Consider the following 21,432-nt stretch of genomic DNA (forward strand, 5'->3'; position numbering starts at 1 on the left):
AATTAGTACTTGTCAACGTCAAATGTCAGTTTTCTCTAAGTCAAATCTTTAAATTTAATGTAACCCTACTAAAAACTACAAAACTAGACAAAATGATGCTAATCAGTATATAAAGAAATAAACAATACCAGGGAACCACAGCCAAGGAAGAACTATGCTAAGACATGTAATTATGCCAAATATTAAAACATATTGTCAAGCCCTTGTGAATAAAACAGTGTAGTAAAGACATATGAGAAGACCAATGGTAAATTGTAGAAACAGCCAACTATATACAGAAATTAATATTCAACAATGGTAGTAATGTAAATCACTTAAGAGGGACAGAAAGCATCTTAGTAATGCTTTTGACATATTCCAACGGAGAGGAAGAGTCTGTCTCTACCCTTGAATTTGGGCAGCCTTGTGACTGATTCACCAATGCAGTACCACAGAAATGACATTGTAAAGCAATAAAGGGACTTGAAGCTAGGTCATAAAAGGTCTGGCTATCTTGAATGTTTCTACTCTCCTGAGACCCCTTTTCAGAATGTAGGCTCCAAATCTGTGATGTCCAAATTACACTAAGACACCATATATACATCTTCTGGTTGACATTCAGAATTGAAGCAAACGTTTGTCCAAGCTTACACACCAGGTATTTGTGAAACTCTGGATATGTAATTCTAGTCCCTAATGAATCCTAGCTCCCCTATTCCCAGCCATTTGAAACTTCTCCAAAAAACTCCAATACTGTGAAACAAAGACAATCCAACCTATTATCCAAATGTATGACCAGAAATCCAGGAGCATAATAAAGTAATTGTTTTATACAATTAAATCTGGAGTAATTTGTCAATCAGAAGAATAGCAAGTCAGTATGGAAATGATAATAGCTAGTACAACAATATGTTAATTTACCCTTCAATTCAGCAATTTCAGTCCCAAAAACTTACTCTGAAAATGTACTTATAAAATTGCACAATGTAATTTTTTGTAGCATCATTTACAACTCTGAAATGCTAAGAACTATCTAAATATCTAAGCATAAGAAAGCAGCTGCACTGAAAATGGCACATAGAAAACCATATAGTTATGAAAAAAAGAATGAGAAATGAGTCTAAGGACTTCCAAAATAGATCAAAGAGTGAAAATATATGCACCTTTCATGAAAGAAAGTAAAAATAAAGACAACTTAAGTAAATCTGTATTTGGGGGAAAGAAATGTAAATAAAGTAGAAAAATAGTTACTTGCAAAACAACAGTGGGAGGAAGGACTGAATTTTGTGTGTACATATTTTTGTGTGCAATTCTGATGTTTGGAATTAATGTTCCAATATTAAAAATATAAAACTGAGACAAAGTATTTGGGGACAAGGAAATGAAAACTGAGTGCAACATAAATGAAACTGCACTTCAAATAAGAGACCAATCTAAAAGAGAAGTAGAGGGAAAGCCTAATGAAATCCTGACTTTAAGTAAACTTAAACTTTTTAGTTTACTTGCTTCTGACAGTAGCATAATTATAGAACCTCTCAAATTGTCTCATGTGTACAGTAGGCTATACAAAGAATAAAAAAAAACTGCTAATGCAGACAGCTACCATTCTTGGTATGAAAAAAGAGAAATATGATGGACAAAAGGCAAGGGAAAACCCAGTGGAGTGAAATTGGAAGGATCAATGTGAATCATGCCTTCATATACATTTATGTAACATATACATATACATATACATATACATATACATATACATATATGTAACACATACATGTCAATACACTTTCTGCTTGATTTGAAGATGATAAATATTTGAGGAACTAAGTTTTTTTTAAAAAAAACTTTAGAAATAATTTTCTACTAACAAACAAGGTAAGTGCTTTAAACTTCCAAATTATCTCTTGAACTCACTGAATTAAGAGTACATACAACTGTTAATATGCTGAACCAGCAAGACATTCCAATTGTGTTTTCTATGTCTCACTGTAAGCCTTCTTATCACTTCCGTCATAAAGCGTGTTCCTATTATTCCAGGGACAGTCTTCTGTAACTTCTCTTAATCCATATAGGAAATACAGCACTGTTGATTCTCAAAAGTATGGTCTTGAAACTAGTGGTCTTTGGAAAGGGCTTCATATTTTTAATATGTAGTATGTATATTCACAGATGCATATAAATTTAGTACGCTAAAGTAACTATGTGCTTCTATGGTGTATGTATGTAGATAGAAAAAAGAGGAGGAGGAGGAGGTAGAGAGAGAAGGAGAAAGAAGAAGCAGCAAGGGAGAGAGGAATGATGGGAGGGAAAGAAACATGATCCAGAGACTATTAATCCAGAAAAAAAAAATATGATCCTGTCTCTACCCAATTAATTTAACACCCCTTGGGGTTACTCCACTTTAAATTTATTAAACAACAAAGCCAAGCAAGTGAGCCATCTAATTACCCACTCCTTTTTTCATTTAAGTAATACTGATATATTATTTTCCTATAAAGATACTACCACATACAAACACACAAAAAATGCTTTTTCAACAGCCAGGTGCAGGTGGCTCATGTCTATAATCCTAGCTACTCAGGAGGCTGAACTCTGAGGATTGCAGTTTAAAGCCATCAGATTAAAGTCCCCATTAAGACTGTTATCTCCAAATTGACCACTCAAAAACCAGAAGTGGCACTCTGGCTTAAGTGGCACAGTAGTGCTAGCCTTGAGTACAAAGAGGCTCGGGGACAGTGCCTAGGTCCTGAGTTCAAGCCCCACAACCAACAACAACAACAACAAAAAAAATGGTATAACACTTTAGAGCCTAAGCAGAAAAAAATTAAATAGAAAAAAATTGCTCCAATTTAGCATGTAAAGATATAGTGAAATTTGCAAGATTTAATGCAGTGATTCTAAAGACTGGGCCCAAGGTCATGCACATGATTCCATCTCTTAAATTTTCATTTTGTTTTTGAGATAGCTTTCTAGCTGATTTTGCCCCAACTAGCCTTATGATCTACTTGTTCCATGTCCGAAGTGGAGTAGCTGGTATTACAGGTACTATAATAGGTATTATCAACTATTAAATGCTACTATGAATAGCTATAAATGTTTTAAAAACACATTCCAAATATTCTTGTACCCGTATATAAATTTAGCTTATTCTTCTCCTTAATGTAAATTAATTGATAAAGAATGTTGAGAATGATAAAATTGGGGCACCTGAATAAAAGAAGCATATTTCACTTACTTCATTTACTAAGGAAAGTGCTAATACTTGGAGAGTAAATTTAACATGGGATCAAAATAAATACTATTTGTCCAGCAATTTTTGTTACTAGATTTACAAATTACGATCTTTGCTTTTTCAACATTTAAATCAAACCAAATATACTTGATATATTGGTGAATCACAAAAAAGTGTCATAGAATTCATTAAACTGCCAAAAAAAAAGGAGGCAAACATTCATACAGTATGTGTTCCATCGGTTGAAGCACATATAGAATGTTAAAATATTTACATTGCATTCAGATTCCCCATCACCTTTTGTGGGGACTGACATACACATTAAGTGACTGCTACATGCAACATACTTCTGACACGATCACCAGATTATCTTCATAACTATAAAAGAAATAAATAATTCTTTATCTTTGTAACCTAAAAAAATTAAAGTCAGCAAGCCTAATCTATTTTCTTAACTCAAAACAAAGGTCTGAAACCTGTGATTGCTTTTAGGGCACTCAAACTCTTCATGTCAAAAGCAATAATTATTCAGCAGAACTGAGTTATGAGGTACTTGCTCTAAGTGAAAACTTATCCTTATAAATTATGAGTGAAACATTATTTTAAATAATTTACACAGAAATCTTCTGACAACATACCAGAGAACATAAGTTATAAGAAGCAAGATGCTACCATGATTCATCTATGGCCAAAATGATTTAATTGACTTTAATCTCAGAAAGGACCCAAATGTCTATACTAAAGAAAGCAGATGATACTCCATTACTATGGACAACTTTTACACTTTTATGTACTAGTGAATAAAATACACTGGGTTGAAAAAAGAGAATATACTTCTGCCAGCTAGTAAACATACTTCTGCATGCATCCTTAATTTTATTTTTGTCTTCCCCACAACTATTACTAAACCAATCCTTTATTTTCTGTCTAATGTTTCAGAATCAAAGAAACACTAACTTAATACAAAGTGATTTCAACACAAGGCATGGAAAAGTCCCTGCCATGGAAGTTGATGGTAATGGCTCCCAAAGGATGGATCTTTAAAGCGAGTCTTCATGAACAGCAGTAGTTTGTGGTGTGAGAAGTTGTGCATGTCTATAATCAGTAACAACTCCTGCTATGACTGGAGGTGATCATTGTGACAATGGGGATTAGAAAATATAGAGGCTCAGAATCTATATAAATCCACATTAATTCAGTGAACAAAATAAGTGAGAAATGATGACTTTCTGGAAAAGTCAGGAAAGGTTCATGAAGGAGTTTCATGCATCCTAAAAAATGACTATCCAGAAGAAGGTATTTCAGATTCGAATAGCAACACAGAACAATACTTTTCAGATCAAATTGTTTAGAACTATTGTTTTATATTATGTTTCATAAACTTCTTATCTTCAGTTGCAATGACTTCCTCTTATACCATCAAATGTCAATTTCTAATTCGGTCTAATTCTAATTTTCTAAACCATCTTTTGTTTCTCAAATTTTCTCTCTCTCATTTGCAAAGCACTGGGAATAAAGTTGTCAAAATGTTACAGAAATGTACCTAAAATATGAGCAAACACATCAAGTAAACACCTAAAGTGGAACAAGACAGTTACGGAGTTTTGATGCAGGGACTTCTGGCTTCTCAGGATGCTTTTTCTGCCAATTTCCTTGTTTTCTACTTTTGTTTTACAAGGTTCAGGAAGCTGGATAAGTAAGAGCCTCAGGCTACTAGAGAAATTATCCCACATCTCTTACCACTATTGTATTTCTGCTTCCTTCATTCTTTTCCATTCTAGATAACAATTCGACTACTAAATAAATGGCACCCCTACCACCACCACCAAGACAAGAAGGCTGGTTTTCACTGACTTCAAAATTAGATTAGTGCTATGTTACATCCTAATTTGTTACATTTCATCTTTTTATACCTGTATCTTTTTATAATAAACTAAGAAACATTAATTAGGCAAAGAACCCCACCTGTTCTCAGTTTTACCATATGTTAAATTTACAATCAATTACATAATCTGTCCTACTCTATCTCCCTACTACATCCTACTTCTTCTGCAGCTGTCATCTTAATTGGTTGGACACATGGCTCAGGTGGTAGGATATCAGCCAATGAGTGAAAGCATCAGATACTAAGTTGGACTCTTGGGCTTGAACAATAACAAAAGTCCCAACCACAGTAGACTCTGCAATTTTCAATGATAAGCTCAAATTCTTTGTACATCTGCAGCTCTAAGATAAACTATAATCTCCCAAGGCTCCCTAAAATCAGTAAAAATTTCTTTGACTTTTCAGGCACCTGCTTTGTGGGCTAGGAGATATCCATGGAGGATCATATCCAAAAAATCTCCTCAAAGGAGTTTTCCCTCCTTCAGGACAAAAACCTACATAGCACCCTTGCTTGGGGAAGCATTCACTTTGAATTCACTATAAATATACGTCAGGTAGGGGGAAAGAGTAGGAACAAATCCAACATTATATAACTCAGAACTGATAGCCTAATTTGATAACTTAGTTGTGCATGGAAATATAAGCAATGCCACTTATAAAACCATTTATCAATAACTTTAATAGGTTAAGGATACAGGTGGACCTGTTGCAACAATGAGAAGTACAAGTTGTCATGTCCAAAATGAGCTTTACAACGTCGGTGCGAGGGGGGGGAATGGGGGGGAAGGAGAAGGATTGGGATTGGGGGGGAGGGGGGAGGCTGGGAAGGGACGTGAAGGGTAAACAAAAGGAGGAGGCTGCAATGCTTGGTAAGAAATGTACGCATTATCCTGCCCATGTAATTGTAACCCCTCTGTACAGTATGCTCACAAATAAAATAAAATAAAATAAAAAAATAAAAAAAGAAATGGGAAGATTGTGACATCAGAAAAAAAAATAACTTTAATAGGATAAGGAGTAGTTAAAACAGTAAGGCTAGAAAGCAGATTCCACAATGCTTTTTTATTTTCAAAAGAATAGATAGAAACAACATATCCCCTTTCCATTACACAAAGAGATCAAAGACCAGGAAGGCAACATATGCATACACTTTAGTTCCTGGGAGCACACTGAATATAATGAATCACCTTGCAAAAAAGGAAAATGAGAAGGATCACTGGACTGGCACACTTAAAATTGTAACAGTGTCTCTTCTTAGCAGGTTACAGTCATTACTGTCCGGCAAAGTGAGCATGCACTTTTAAAAATATATACTGAATCAGAATCTTATGGTTTCTAACTAAAAATCTTATTTTAAAAATTAGCTGAGTGCTGGTGGTTCATATCTGTAATTCTAGTTACTCAGGCTGAGATCTGGGGATCTCAGTTTGCAGCCCAGACAAGAAAGTCTGTGAGACTCGATACTCCAATTAATCACCAAAACAGCAAAAGTAGAGCTGTTGAGCTCAAGAGGCAGAATGCTAGCATGAGCAAAAACACTCAGGGACAACACATGGGCCCTGAGTTCAAGCTCCAAGATGAGCACCAAAAAAAAAGAAAAAGCCAACAATATTATATATTTTGTGTGTGCATGTACATGTGCACCAGTCCTGGAGTTTGAACTCAGTGTCTGAGTACGATCTCTGCGCTTTCCCCCAACTTAAGGCTAGTGCTCTGCCACTTGAACCACAGATCCACTTCCAACTTCTAGGTGAGCAATTGGAGATATGGTTTTGAACTTCAAGCCTCCCATCTCAGCCTCCCAAGTAGCGAGGATTACAAAGGTATGAGCCACAATGCCCAACAAACTTTTGTAATTTTTCCTCTATTAAAAAAGGTAGAAGTGGCGCTGTAGCTCAAGCGGTAGAGCACTCGCCTTGAGCTGAAGAGCTGAAGGATAGTGCCCAAGCCCAGAGTTCAAGCCCCACGACTGACCAAAAAATAAATAATAATTTTTTTTTTAAAAGGTAGATACAGAGAGCCAGTAACTTAGGAGGCTGAGATCAGGAAGATTACAATTTGAAGCAAGCCTAGACAGTGAAGTCTATAAAACTTTCAATCTAAACCAACCAACAAAATTGCATAACTGCAGGAGTGGCTCAAATAGGAGAGCACCAGCCAAGTAAGCAAGCCAGAAAGCAAGCAAAATAAGTGCAAGTCCATGATCTCAAACCCCAATTGGTGTGGCACATGCAATGGCACATATACATACATGCATTATTCTCTTACAAAGGATTTTAAAAGAACTGCTTGTCAATTCACTGGCATTTTAAATGGTAATTTTATCTGTAAGGTCTTCTTAGTATTTTACTCTATCTCTTTACCAAAGGGCTGGTGGAATTTTTGTTTCAGAAAGAAAGATTCATATAGCATAGTTTAACAAAATACTCTCATTTTTGTGTCATTCAACTGACATAATCATTTGGCTCAAAGTTGAAAGAAGCAGTATTTGGTGATAAATTCTGAGCCAAATCACATTACCATTTCAAAAAAGAAAGAAAACAAACATTTTGCAGGAATCCAATAACTATGTATTCAAGACACAAGATGCTTATTCAAGTGTCATTATGTACCCACAGGTAAGCCTGACTTAGTAGCCAGGCCAGGAATCCCATCTACTCAGGAGATGGAGATGGGAGCATTATGATCTGAGGCGAGCCCAAACAAAAAGTTAGCAAGATCCATATTTCAACCAATAAGCTGAGTATGGTGCTTCGTACCTGTGATCCCAACTATGTGGAGGGCCTATAGTAAGAGAAGTCAGAGTCCAGTAAAATATCTGAAAAATAAAGTAAAAAAGGAGCTGGAGACATGATTAAAGTGGTAGAGCTCTAGGGCTAGCAAGCTTATTTCAAATCTGGAGTATTTCAAACCCCAATACTGTACAAACAAATAAACATCAAATAGGACACTGTGCCAAGGCCACAGTGATTGATTTCTAGTCCTTGCTCTCAAGCTAAATATCCCACACAAATGCCAAACATATAACTAATTTTTAAAAAGTGCTACGGGAATTTAAGTAGAGCAAAGACCTAAAAATGAGCAAGACACACTGCATATATAGCAAGAATGGACAATGGAAGAAAATTTTAATGAAAGGGTCACAACCCACCTAAATTCAAATTACAAAGGAAATAACATAAATGGAGATAAACACCTACAAAGAAAGGTGCACTGGACAATTAAGAGAGGAAAATGTCAAAGTTAAAACATTCGGTAACAAGAATAATGTAGGGTAGAATATTACACTAATGAGAATAATATGAGTGAAAATGACACAAATTTAAATGTCAACTATTTACTAAGTATACCAGAAAAAAAATAATTCAAATGAAAAGCTAGCTATTTCTCAAATTTAAGATTAGGAGTGATTCTATTTCACTTTTCAACACACTATATTTTCCAAACATTTTACAATCAGTGACACACTTTTGTTTTCCTTATCTTTTGGCAGCACTGGGGTTTGAGCTCAGGCCTTGCACTTGGTAGGCAGTAGCTACTCTACAATTTGAACCATTTCTCTATCCTTCTTTTAATTCTTTATTACTTTTCAGATAGTATCTCATTTTTTGCTCAAGGCAGACCTAAGTGCAATCCTCCCAACTATGGCACACTCTGTGAGATGACAGGCATGTTCTATCATGTTTTATTTATATTATTGAGATGAGATCTCACTTTTCACTAAGGCAGGCCTCCAATAGCAATTCCCCCCAAATAGGTGAATTTGAGCCATCACATTTGGCCTGTTCATAAACTTTTTTTTTTTGGGTCCGGTCGTGGGGCCTGAACTCTGGGCCTGGGCGCTGTCCCTCAGCTCTTCAGCTCAAGGCTAGCGCTCTACCATTTGAGCCACAGCGCCACTTCTGGCTTTTTTCTTTTTGCTTATGTGGTGCTGAGGAATCGAACCCAGGGCCTTGAGCATGCAAGGCAAGTGCTCTACCATTGAGCCACCTTCCCAGCCCTGTTCATAAACTTTTAATAGGTACAAAGTCATTGTATTGTACGATATTCTTTTAAAACAATAACCTTTATGTCTTTTTTTGGGAAAGCTCACAAATTCCTTTGAACTCATATAAACATGTTTAATATTTTTAGAAAACAGATCCATAGTTGTTCATCTTTTATTCAGTCATTTTAAATTCCCTTTACATAGTAAACTAAAATGCTTTAGAGCTGGTTGATTTTTCTATTAGGTGCCATGAAAAATAGACCAGCTCTATATGCTATTAAGAACTAGGTTAGAAACTGGGGACTAGTGGCTCCACCTGTAATCATAGCTAATCAGGAAACTGAGATCTAGAGGATCACAATTAAATTTGCAAGTCCAAGAGACTCCATTTCCAAAATAACCAGCAAAACACATGACTCATCCAGAAAAGAAAGCAAGCCCAGTGAGACCCCGAGTGCAAATCCCAGGTTGTTTTTTTTTTTTTAAGTAACAAAATATGACAACCAACTGTTCATTATAATAAAGGAAGAAAGACTTTTAACTTGCAAAACTAGGAATGGACTTTAGGGAGAAATCAAGTTAAAAGAAATGCTAAATGACTGGTCAAAAGCCTGTCATACTCGGGGATGTGGTAGAGCCTTTAGGAAGTAGAGTCTTGTGAACAGAAGTTTAGGTCATTGAGGAGACTCTCTTGAAGAGGATACTTTGAACCTCCCACTCCTTTGCTTTCTAGCTGCCTTGAAAGCTCCTCTGCCACACGTTTTTGCCATAGTGCTCAGACCCAAAGCAATGGGGCCAAGCAACCAAGTATTAAACCCTCTGAAATCATGAGCCAAAACAGACCTTTCCTTCTTTAAGTTGATTTATTTTAGGTCCTTCGTCATAGTATTGGAAAGCTGATCAACACAGTGCCAAACTCCATCTTTATAAATAATGTTTGGAACACTCCTGCTTACCTTTTCAGTTTTAGGTTTTACATGTCTTTTATCACAACCTTTCCTCCAACTCCCAGACAAATACAAATGTTTCCCCAAGTATTCTGGTAATCTAAATACAACTAAATAGTAAGACTCACTGAAATGTCTACAAACTTAAGTAAATAGGTAAACAAACTGCAACATCGTTATAAAATGAAATCCTTATTAGCAATAACAAACTATTAATAGATGCAACATGGATGAATCGCAAAATTATTAGGCTAAGTGAAAGCCAGATTGCAAGGAGCACATACAGTATGATTCCATGTACACACAATTCTAGAAAACTCAAATTAACTTATAGTGACAGAGAGCAGATGAATGGTTGAGGAAAAGAGGAGGTAGGAAAAGAGTTATGAGAGTCCCAAGGAAAATTTTATAGGAGATAACTATGCTCATTAACTTGGCTGTGGGCTGTGATTTCTCTGGAATACTCATATATCAAAACTCAAGATTTTCACTTTAAATACATGGCATTTACTGCTATTAATCACACAATAACGCCCTAATCAAACAACAACAACAACAACCCACAAAAAAACCAACAGTTAAGTCACAAGACAAAAGAACAGGACACCAATAAGATGAATAGAAATTCTGGATCCAAAATGTAGCTTTCTATAAATTTTACTATAGGGGGATCTAAGGAGAACATTTTCTTTGTTCATATTCATACACATAAATGTGTCAATCTATGTGTCTTTTCCTTTGAGTTGATCAGAGCACTGAAAAGACATTTCTATTTTGGCTACCACTTAACACTCGAGTGAAAGAAGGCTGGAATCTGTAAGGGCTCACTCAGGTTTCAGAATGGTGCCTTAGTTTTCCTTCTCCAGTGTGCTCATCCTCTTCTAGAAAACAAATTCTAGCCTTCTGAAAGGACAGAAAATAAGAATCACAGATTTAAAGTTAGTTCCCTAGTTTTAGCCCCACTGCTACCTCTTCATCAAACGTACCTCATACTACCAACCCCAAAGCCCTTGGGGAATTTGGCAATGTAAATTGAGCAGCTACTGGGCTTTTCTATTACTGCCTTGGAATTCAACCTTTTGAGCCTATTGCACTAGTTCCTTCCAGAAATTTGATGTTTCTGTTTTTCCATATGGATTTATGGTTTTAGTTGTTTTTTGTGTTTTTTTTCAAAGAATTCCTTTACTCTCATTCAATACTTTTTCAACTGGAAAGCTTAAATAATCTACCTTTTCAATAAAGATTTTTATCTTCACGAAGGCAACAACTTATCACAAATGAAAAAAATTGGTGAGATAGTTCAAAATGATAAGGTAGTTAGAAAAAGGAAAATCAGAATTGAGAAATGACAGATTGAAAGGGATTGAAGGAGGAATGTCTGCTATAACTATAAAGATGTTTTTGAAAGAAAATTAATTTTAAAACCCTCTGATATCTTACTTGGAACATTTTTTAGGGAAGCTAACAAAATCAAATGATTTATTTACTAGCATTTTCACTGGCAAAGATAAAACACAAATCTAAATCTGGAAAGTAAGATAATATTTTGAAAAGCCAAAACTAAAAGTTTTAAGTCTAAGTCACACAAAGGAATATCACAAAGATACTCTGGATGAGAAAAAGGCACTTATTGAGAGAATATTAGAATATTAGAAATGACATCAGAAAGGTTTCTGCATTTAACATAAATAAAAATTATGGTGTTTAAATACAAAGGCAGGTTAATTTAAACTTCACACTAAATCAACTGTTGGTATGCATAGGAGAACTAATGGATCACTGTTTTCCAGATAACTGACACAGTCTGATGTTCCTTGTTTCTCCACTTTGCCATCATCTCTTTCCCATTTCACTGACTAGCCTTCCTTGTTTTCAGGCTTATGTGCACTGGTACCCTTTAATTCAGTAGTTTTACATCCAGGTATTAGTTGTCAGAGCATACAAAGGAGCTGAGTGTCATAAGTTACTTTCTGAACAAACAATAGAGAAGCATCACTTAACTAAGGGGATAGATTATACATCTGTCATACAGTGTGCAGTCAATAATTGTTTAGTATGCAGTAGTTATTAACTCCAGAAAACATTCCCTTTATGTTCTATATGAATAGCACTCCCCTAGAGAGTGTGCAAAACAGTGATCACTTTTGTATCAATCACTGTAAATTAATACTACAAAGGGGTTACATTTGTGATATTTAGGCATATGCACATAATGTACTTTGACCAAATTCACTCCATCTATATTACTTTTTTGGGGGTGGTACTAGAGTTCAAACTCAGGGCCTTGTACTTGCTAGCCTTGCTCAACATAGCTAGCTAAGCCACATCCCCAGCTGTTTTCACTGGTTCTTTTTTTTTTTTGTTGGTCATGGGGCTTGAACTCTGGGCCTGGGGGCTGTCCCTCAGCTCTTCAGCTCAGGCAAGCACTCTACTGCTTGAGCAACAGCGCCACTTCTGGTTTTCTAGTGATTTATTGGAGATAAGAGTCTCACAGACTTTTCTGCCCCAGCTAGCTTTGAACCATGATCTTCAGATTTCAGCCTCCAGAGTAGCTAGGATTACAGGCATGAGCCACCAGCGCCAGGCTGTTCTTTATAGGATAGGGTCTTTCTTACTTGCTGCCCAGGTATAGTGATCCACCTACTTTGGGCCTCCTGTTGTAGCTGGAATCATAGGCTCTTATCACCACACCTCCTTTAGGTGGAGATAGAATCTAGAGAACTTTTCTGCCCTGCTAGTCTCTAACCCCCATCCTCCCATTCTCATTTCCCAAGCAATTAGGATTATAGGCATGAGCCATCAATGCCCAGCTATAGTACTCTTTCTTAAGCTCTTCTCCTATTACCTGTTTTTAAACAGCTTTTACTGGGCTTTATTATGCTTTTTCATACTTAACCTGCTTTTACCAAGGTGGTGAGACAGTTCATTAAAATTGAGATGCTCCAGTAAAAAGATAGCTCTTGCACTAGGGAGACAAACCAGTAAAAGATTGTTGTTGTACTAGGGAGACAAAACACTAAACACATCTGGGTAAATTCAATCCAGTTTCATATTAAAGCACTGGCAAAGTCCCAAATGGGAAAACTGCACAAGCTACACATTCTAGATTGTAGTTTCACTAGTTTCTCCCAGAAATATTTAGTAGTTTTTAAAACAATACGTGAAAATAAACTTCAGAAAACTGAGCTATTTTTACCTATGGCCTTCACAGTCAACTTGCATCTTGCTGGAGAAAAATAAGGACTGGCTGAAAGTTTTAGTGAAGAAATTACAACAGGTAAGTTATTTTAAAACATTATAAAAATTCTGGCACAAATATGGAAGTAGATTAAAGTAGCAGATCTACGAATTTAAAGAGAAGAAGGTTTTTGATTTTTTGTTTTTATTTTGTCGGTTGTAGGGCTTGGACTCTAGGCCTGGGCATTGTCCCTGAGTTCTCCAGCTCAAGGCTAGTGCTCTACACCACTTGAGCCACAGTGTCACTTCCGGTTTCCTGGTGGTTTATTGGAGATAAGAGTCTCAAGGACTTTCCTGCCTAGGCAGGCTTTGAACCATGATCCTCAGATCTCAGCCTCTTGGCTAGGATTACAGGCATGAACCATCAGTGCAGGGCTTTTTTTTTTTTTTTTTTTTTTTTTTTAATGTTCTGTTCCTGGAGAACTCCCTGAGTAAATAAAATGAACAGAACCATACTGCAAATAAAATTATATGGAAAGCATCTTTTTAAGTTAGTCAAATCCTTTTTAAGATCTACTGTTCAGAAAATGTAAAGTTTATACCTTATGTATAAGGCAATTTATCAAGGCTTGTACAGAACTGCCGTGTTTTACAGTTAGGTAGTGTAATCTCAGATTTCACAATCAAATCTATCCTTACTTTTCCCCCTGGGTCAAGCAGGTGTCGTAGGTTTTAAGAAAGCATTTTGTCAGAAGTTATTAGTAAGTACAGTACATGAGTACTAAATAATGTTCACTAGAGAGGTAACTAAAAACACTATATACTATTTAGAATAGTTGACACTACCATAAGGAATTTTTTTTGGGGGGGGGAGGGGGTCCGGTGTCCGGTCGTGGGGCCTGAACTCTGGGCCTGGGTGCTGTCCCTCAGCTCTTCAGCTGAAGGCTAGAGCTCTACTACTTCCAGCTTTTTTCTTTTTGCTTATGTGGTACTGAAAAATCGAACCCAGGGCCTCATGCATGCAAAGCAAGCACTCTACCACTGAGCCACCTTTCCAGCCCCTCCTAAGGAAATTTTAATAGAAAATAACTTCTATAAAAATATCCCTATAAGGATATAGGGAAAAGCTTGTCCATAGTATCTAAATCTCTCTGCCAAACATACTAATTTAGATTTCCACAATCACTCATGTATTATAAACCAGGATTCCTTAAGACGTAAGCAAGAAGCCTAGGTTTTTAAATGAAAACAGGTTCAGTGCAGGCTTGAGATGGATATGAGTTGAACCTAACTTCATTTTGACATATATTTTAAGTGGATATACATATATAGATGAATATATTGCTATACATGAAACATAACAGCAATTGAAGACTGGTTTTAAACAGGAAAATTACTAAAAGTAAGTAATCTATATGTAGTATATATTATTATTAAGATAGTTCCAAAAGTCAGATCAAGTGGACCTTACAGTGGATTACTGAACTATACAAACTTACTTAACACAGAAGTAACTTTGCTTTCAATGCACAGAATGGTAAATTTTCAATTAGTATGATATCATTAATATTTTTTTAAGATCATTCAGCATTAACCTACCATTTTTGAAGCAGCTGCTTCCTAAATGAAATGAAAAAGGATAACGATATATGCTGCAATATATGTCCATTCAGTTAGAAGGACTTTTCTTCTAAAAATAAAAACTAGCCTAAAGCCTAAATATATAGTAGTTATGACACACGTGCATTATTTTTATGAAAACAAGTGTACATGCTATGGAGGCTGGAGACATTAGGAGATGGAAATAAAAAGAATATTCTGTAAGTTTACAGTACTTTTTAGTAACAAATAGAACTCCTGAAATAACAATATGTAACAAAATTATTTTTATCTGTTTTTTAATTGTCCCTAATCCACCCTCCAAATCTGCTACAACTGTCAAAACTACTTAAAAGCATAAACTTTGAACTATATTCAAAATAAAGCAATTATGTCTTCTTGATTTGTAAAGGCATCTCTACTACATTAATTTTAACTTACTTATAAATTCAACATTGGTCTTTTTCAAAATGCAGCCTACTGAGTCCCACCCCAAATCTGCTGAATCAGAATTGCAGGGACAAAACCAAGGAATGTGCTTGTTCAATTCCACGCCCACCCTCAGGTATTCTTATGTGCACTGGTGCTGGAAAATCTCCTTTCTTGTGAACTTAGTAACAAAGTTTTCGATTTCAGCAATCAAAATACCCACATTTGGGACCATTTAAACTGTTAAATTTCATTCTCTAACAGATTAATATCAAAGAGATTTAAAGTAATAATCAGGGCAGAAAAACAAGTACACTGAAACATTAAACAGAAATTAAAAGAAAAAACTTCCAGCACATGTATTTTTAACTTAGTAATTTCAATGTCTTTAAAAATTCCATATTATTAAGAATACAGTTTTTAAATTTGCTCAAGTTCATTTACTCAGTTGTTCAGTAAGATGAACTGTTTACATTACAGCAAACGTAAGCAATGAATAAGTGAAAGAGCTAAAGCTAGACAAATCTGTTTATATTTTACTATTAAATTTACTCTGATCAGAAGCTTATCTTTCATAAACTTATACAACTGTCACAAATTTGCATAAACATGTATAATAGGAAGAGAAAAAAGACAAAAACAAATAACCAATAAACTGTCTTGTTATTCCTCTCCTGTGATTTATTGTGATAATCAAGAGATAGTATGTAAGTTTAATTTTAAAAAAATCTGTATAAATCACTATTATAAAGCATTACTATTAACATAGCAAAATTTGGAAGACACTACCCTTAGGTACCTGCTTTAAAACACACTCAGAAGAAAAGTTAAAATATATGTTGCATAAACAATGACGAATGTAAAAATCTTGTATTTCAAATTCAGTTAAACACTGTATACTACTGGGTATATTCTCTAAATTACAAACATAAAAATGTAAGGATTCAAGTCAGTTACTTGTCCCATCTGCCCATTTATAACAGATCTATTTCCAGAATGAAAATCTAAGGAAATTACATTGGCCTTGATTTAAAAAAATTACATTGAGAAAATTGGTCACTAAGGTTGTCATTCTCTTAAATGTTTGAAAACTGCTATGAAACTTTTTTAATAAGACAAGCATATGTGATGTGTTTAGATAATATTTCTAAAATCTAAAGAAACTTTGTTTGAAAGTTATGCCCATAACTATTATGGATCATTTTCTTTGTAATGTTACCTCAGAATCTGTGAATTCCCAAATAAGCTATTAGTACTTTTTCTAAGATACCTGCTAGATTTCTTCCAACCGACCAAGTACTTTATAAAAACACAATATTTTAAGTCTTAGGTTTTTGTTTCCTGATATATAGTTTCTAAATTGTTGTTTCTCATCCATTACAAAATTTCAGAATTAATAAGTGGGAAAATCAGTTTATCGTGTATATTTGAGATGTAAGGGGAAAATGACACTCTTTTTTAGCTTAATATTAAAAAGTTTTAAGTGACAATTCCTTTTAAAACTTAATTCCTAGGATAAGAAATCTCATCGAAAATGAGGTTAACATGTTTGTCAATAAAAGGCAGGAAACTTAACTCTCAAATAAAGGATTCTACTCAAAGTATATAGAATAATATATAATTACTCTGCATGAGTCAATGTAATAGCTTAGATAGCTAAAGTCCTTTAACCTAGGGTCATATTCCACAACTTGAAAGAGGCCATGAAGCACTAAAAGCATAAACCATTTTCCATCTTAAACAGATTTTTTTTTTGCTTAGTTTAATAAAAAGTTAATTACTAGACATGACAGCTAATGCTTTGTAGTGGTTTGAAGAAATCACAAATGTTGAATTAAAACAAATGCAGATAAGATAAAAATACAGTAATATATTGTAGTTTGTAAGTAAAACTGTATTTAGGAAAACCCACATGTTAATTTATTCATCACTTGTAAGCTTCACTCTTTTTGTCTCATGCTCTATGTACAGTTGTCAAAAAGTACCTTGTGCCCAGAGATGGTGTACCTTAAATTTGGAGGAAGGAGAGGGGAAGAAGAAAGGAGGGAAATCTTGCCAGTTCAGCTGTCATTGCATCATTTATTTTCGAAGCATGTATCTGAGAGATGTATCTGAGAGGAGCCAAACACAGAAACCACTTTTCCCAACATGGTCTTCATTAAACATTGAATATAAGTACTCTTGCTGAAAGTGCTCATTTGTGTTATTTTTTAAAAAGCTATTGTAATCCCTTAATAAAATCATAAAAGGCAAAGAGATGGAAGATGGGTAACAAAAAATAATTATTACATCTATCCAAGCAAGGTTAACAATTCTACTAATTTTGACTGTTTTAGAATCTGTTAATAGTTCAGTAGGTTAAAAAAAATTGTAAACTATTACCATGCTGGTAATATATCCCTATTATGTAGAATGGCTTTTAAACATCTATGTTAAACATCTTTTATAATGAAGCAATTACTCTCCTTACTTCCTTTCCTAAGTAGATTTCAGGCTACCAGTATCCTTACTATTTAGTACAAATCTCAATCAAAACTAGTTTCTCATATTATATCAGAATACTACATAAATTCCCAAGCTTCAATATTAAAAACATCGTTTCCATCTGCAAATGCAAAAAATGCCTCTCCAAATAGAAATTAATACAGAAAAATGAAGACAATCCTTCCATATATACTTCTAAATGGGCAGGCCAGTAATGACAACTGTGATAAAGCAGGCTTATTCTAAATTTTCACCATTTGAATAGAAGAAAAAAAAATCACAAAATTTTAAATTAAAGGTGGCGCTCTGTCCTTAACTCACCCGACTGTGACTCACTTTTGCAGACTATATGGTAGGAAATAACAGTTACTTTTCAAAGATCTTTGCAGTTACACCCAAGCCAAAATCAGGACAGAGATCCACACTTAATTACAGCAATTTAACTGTCTTATCCAAAGCAAGGTAGAAAGTAAAACGTCTCCCTGAAATTATAGCTAAAAAAAACACCCTATTTCATATAGTAGCCTTCAAAGGCTCCCGATAAGAAAAATATTTTTATTATCTTCAAATTTGAACTCATCAGGAGGAAAAAGAAAAGGAGGGAGGGGAGGGGGTCCAAATCAAATGAAGTGCACAAGTACAAAAAGCAGATTCTTCTCCAATCCCTCTTAATTCCCCCAATCCGCCCCTGCCACAAACAAGGGCAGGGAGTATCCCTTGGGGAGACGGGTGGCAGAGCAAGTGAAGGCCCTTCATTCACTCACATGGGCCACCATCCAAAAGGGATGTCTGATGAGAGCTTCATACAAACCAGGCCCTTACAAGTACTTCTTATTATAAAATACACCCACGCAGAGCAAGAGCCTTATTTTAAAATAAGACTGTCCTCAGGTGGGGGAGGTTAAACACAACAAAGGCTTCCATGTTGAAAGCCAGACAGTCCAGGCAAGTGCATATACCTACACACGTATGAAAAAAAAAATCCATATGGCTAATTGATCAGGAACAGCAATCGATACCAACAGGAGCCATTAGATTATTAATAAAGGCAGAGGGGGGAAAAAGAGACAAGTGGTGTGCATAGCAGCCAAAGGTGGTGTCAGCAGCGCTAGAACCTAGGGGAAAGGTAAAAATCAGCGTAGTACGGAGGGTCAAGCCCTGGGCAGCTTTGCAGACTCTCCTTGGCGCATCCCGAGGACCCCACGGCCCTCCCACGCGGCGTCAAACACCGCAGCAGCAAGAGCACTCCCAAAGCTTCGTGTCCCGCAGAAAACTGGTGAATGAAATGTGCACAGACACGAATCTCGAGAGTGACGGAGGCGCAGACCCAGGGGTCGCTAACTAGCTTTGTACAGGATTCTCCCGCAGGATGGAATAAAGGGAACACGAACACACACACCCAGAACTAGAATGTCGTCCTCCTCCGCTGACCCTTTCCGGGAGGTGGGGACGCCCGTGCTTTTTTAAATTTTATCTTTCTGCTGTCCAAGTAAGTCCATAAACAAGAATCGGAAACAACCCGAGAACATCCTGGGGGGGGGGGGGCTCCCCGAGAGAAAACCTGGGGAGAAAGGCGAGGCGTCTTTGCAACTCCCAGGGAGTCACCGTCCGGTCTGACACGCATCCATCAAACCACTCCGGCCGGGGCCGATAAGGGGCCCCCACTCCCCCGCCCGCAGCGCGTCTTGGGGGCCCAAAGCCGAGGATTAAAGGGGTGACCCTCCCGGGGCTCGGGGAGAGGGAGTATCGGGCACTGCTGCCCTCAAGGTCACCACGCGCCGGGGTGGGGGCGACTGGTGGCAGGATGGGCTGTGGCTCCGCCAAGGCGGTTCCCAAGTCACAGGAGCCCCGGGTGTAGACAACTCAGCTCCACTGAGTCCCGTCCCTCCCGGCCCGGGGCCTGGCGCTGAGGCGCACGGCAAAGACTCTTCCTTCACCTTTAGTCTCTCGGGGGGCCAGGAGACAACCTGTGCGCCCCCCCCCGCCCCCCGCACTGCCCGCCCGGCCAACTTCTCCCGGATCTACCGCAACCCGCCCAGCGCCCACCTGTCAGGACCCTGGCCGCAGCGGCCGGACCCCGGCGATCCGCCCGCCCCCCTCCCTCCCCGCAGGTGACCGCCCCCGCTGCGGGCGGGCTGGAGGGCGGGCGGCGGCCACCACTCACCTCGCCCAGCTGCGGGAACCATTTTCCGAGGGGGTTGGGGGGGGGAGGAGGAAAGGGAGGCAGCGAGAGGGTCGGGGTGGGGAGGCGGCGAGGGACAGAAGGAAACGGGAAGAACCAGGCTCGGTCCTCCGCGCGTCCGCAGCCGGCTCGCAGGGTTCGGCACGCACGGCGGAGGTGCGAATGCACCTCGGGGATGAGGCGGCCGCGGAGCCCAGAGGCTCGGCTTCCACCAGCCGAGGCTCCCTACTCACGCTGCACCGCGAGGAGGCGGCGGCGGGGAAGGAGGAGGAGGCGGCGCCCAAACCGGCCCCCGCCCAGAGCCCGGCAGCCGCCGAGTGGCCGCCCGCGTCCCCGCAGGACCCGCCTCCTCGGCCCCGCAGAGCCGCGCACAGGGCGCGCCGCGCTCGGTCCGGGCAGCTCCGCCGGCCTCACGCCGCCGCCCACAGCGGCAGGGGGCTGGAGGGTGCAGCCCGCTCCGCCGTCCCCCCCCCCCGACCCCAACCGCAGCGTCCGTGTGCACCCCAGCTCGGCCCACTCGGGAAGGAGACCCGGGAATAGACGGCCGAGCACGAGGGGTTGCGTGCAAGCTCCGGGGAGGAGCTCGCTTGCACCGGGTGGCCCTCGGGATTGCCCGGGTTAGGCAGAGAGGAGGAGGAGGACGCTCACCCGTTCCGGTCTGGCGCTCCAGTCTCTCCACACCCACACGCCTCCCGCTCCACGCTGGCGGCGCAGCTGCCTCCCGCCGCCGCTGCCGCTGCCGCTGCCACTGCCGCCGCCGCCGCCGCCGCCAAAGCTCGCGCGGCCGCCGCTGCCGCCTTGGCTGGGCGCGGTCACGTGACGCGGCCCGCGGGGAGCCTGAGGGCGGGCGAGAGCGCGCGCGCGCGGGCACGAAGGCAGCGCAGCTTGGACCGTGACTGAGAACGGAGCTGCACCCAGAGGGCGTTTAAGGGGAGGACCCAGCGAGTGCGCTCCCGTCTGGCGAGCGCGTGTCCGACGATTAGAAGCAGCCGCGCGGAGGGGAAAGGGTGGCCAGTGTGAGGGGCGGGAGGAGGGTGGAGGGGGGACTCGCGCCCCTCCCTCTCTTCCTTCCCGGAGCGCCTCGGCTCGCTCCTGCTCCCGCCCCCTCCAGTTCGCCCTTTCCCTCTTGCTGCGGCCTGTGATTGGCTGGCCGGCCTCTGACGTCCGTGTTTCCATGACGTATCGATGCGAGGAGGGGGGTGGAGAAGGGAGGAGGAGGAGAAGGAGGAGGAGGAGAAGGAGGAGGAGGAGGTAGGGGCGACTGGGGCGCACGGGGCGGTGACACCGTCAGTCACCGCGGCTGTTTCAGCGTGGGGCCGGGCGGCTCCCGCGACGTGTGGAGGCAGGAGAGCGATGACTGCCGCAGAAGTGAGGACACCCTTACACCTGAGGCCCCGACCGAGCCATCCCGGGTCCGGCGGCCCTCTAGGGCCCCAGAACGGGCTGGGCGGGCGGGCGGGCGGGCGAGGGTGAGCACTCCTGGCGCGGACAGGTTGGGGCGACCTCCCCCCCCCCCGCCCCAGTCCGCGGACATTTG

General features: G+C 39.5%; 1 protein-coding gene and 1 long non-coding RNA gene across 8 annotated transcripts in view; one reads left to right on the forward strand and one right to left on the reverse strand.

Annotated features, from left to right (window-relative positions):
- Positions 1 to 20,632, reverse strand: part of Atp2b1 (ATPase plasma membrane Ca2+ transporting 1) — a 101,845-nt gene extending 81,213 nt beyond the window's left edge. For 3 of the 4 annotated variants that reach the window (XM_069989681.1, XM_069989675.1, XM_069989688.1), the window contains exon 1: positions 20,544 to 20,632. The gene's annotated coding sequence lies outside the window, so the exon portion shown is untranslated. Of the gene's footprint in view, positions 1 to 19,877; positions 20,129 to 20,543 lie in introns of those variants that run through there. The other variant, XM_069989680.1, reaches the window with a different exon arrangement.
- Positions 20,633 to 21,175: 543 nt separating this feature from the next.
- Positions 21,176 to 21,432, forward strand: part of LOC138837967 (uncharacterized) — a 304,135-nt gene continuing 303,878 nt past the window's right edge. For all 4 annotated transcript variants that reach the window (XR_011375526.1, XR_011375533.1, XR_011375529.1 and 1 more), the window contains exon 1: positions 21,176 to 21,263. This is a non-coding gene — a long non-coding RNA (uncharacterized lncRNA). The remainder of the gene's footprint in view (positions 21,264 to 21,432) is intronic.

Source organism: Dipodomys merriami, unplaced genomic scaffold (genome assembly GCF_024711535.1).
Source record: "Dipodomys merriami isolate MVZ:Mamm:240054 unplaced genomic scaffold, mDipMer1.0.p SCAF_10, whole genome shotgun sequence".
In the NCBI taxonomy this organism is placed as follows: Eukaryota; Metazoa; Chordata; class Mammalia; order Rodentia; family Heteromyidae; genus Dipodomys; species Dipodomys merriami.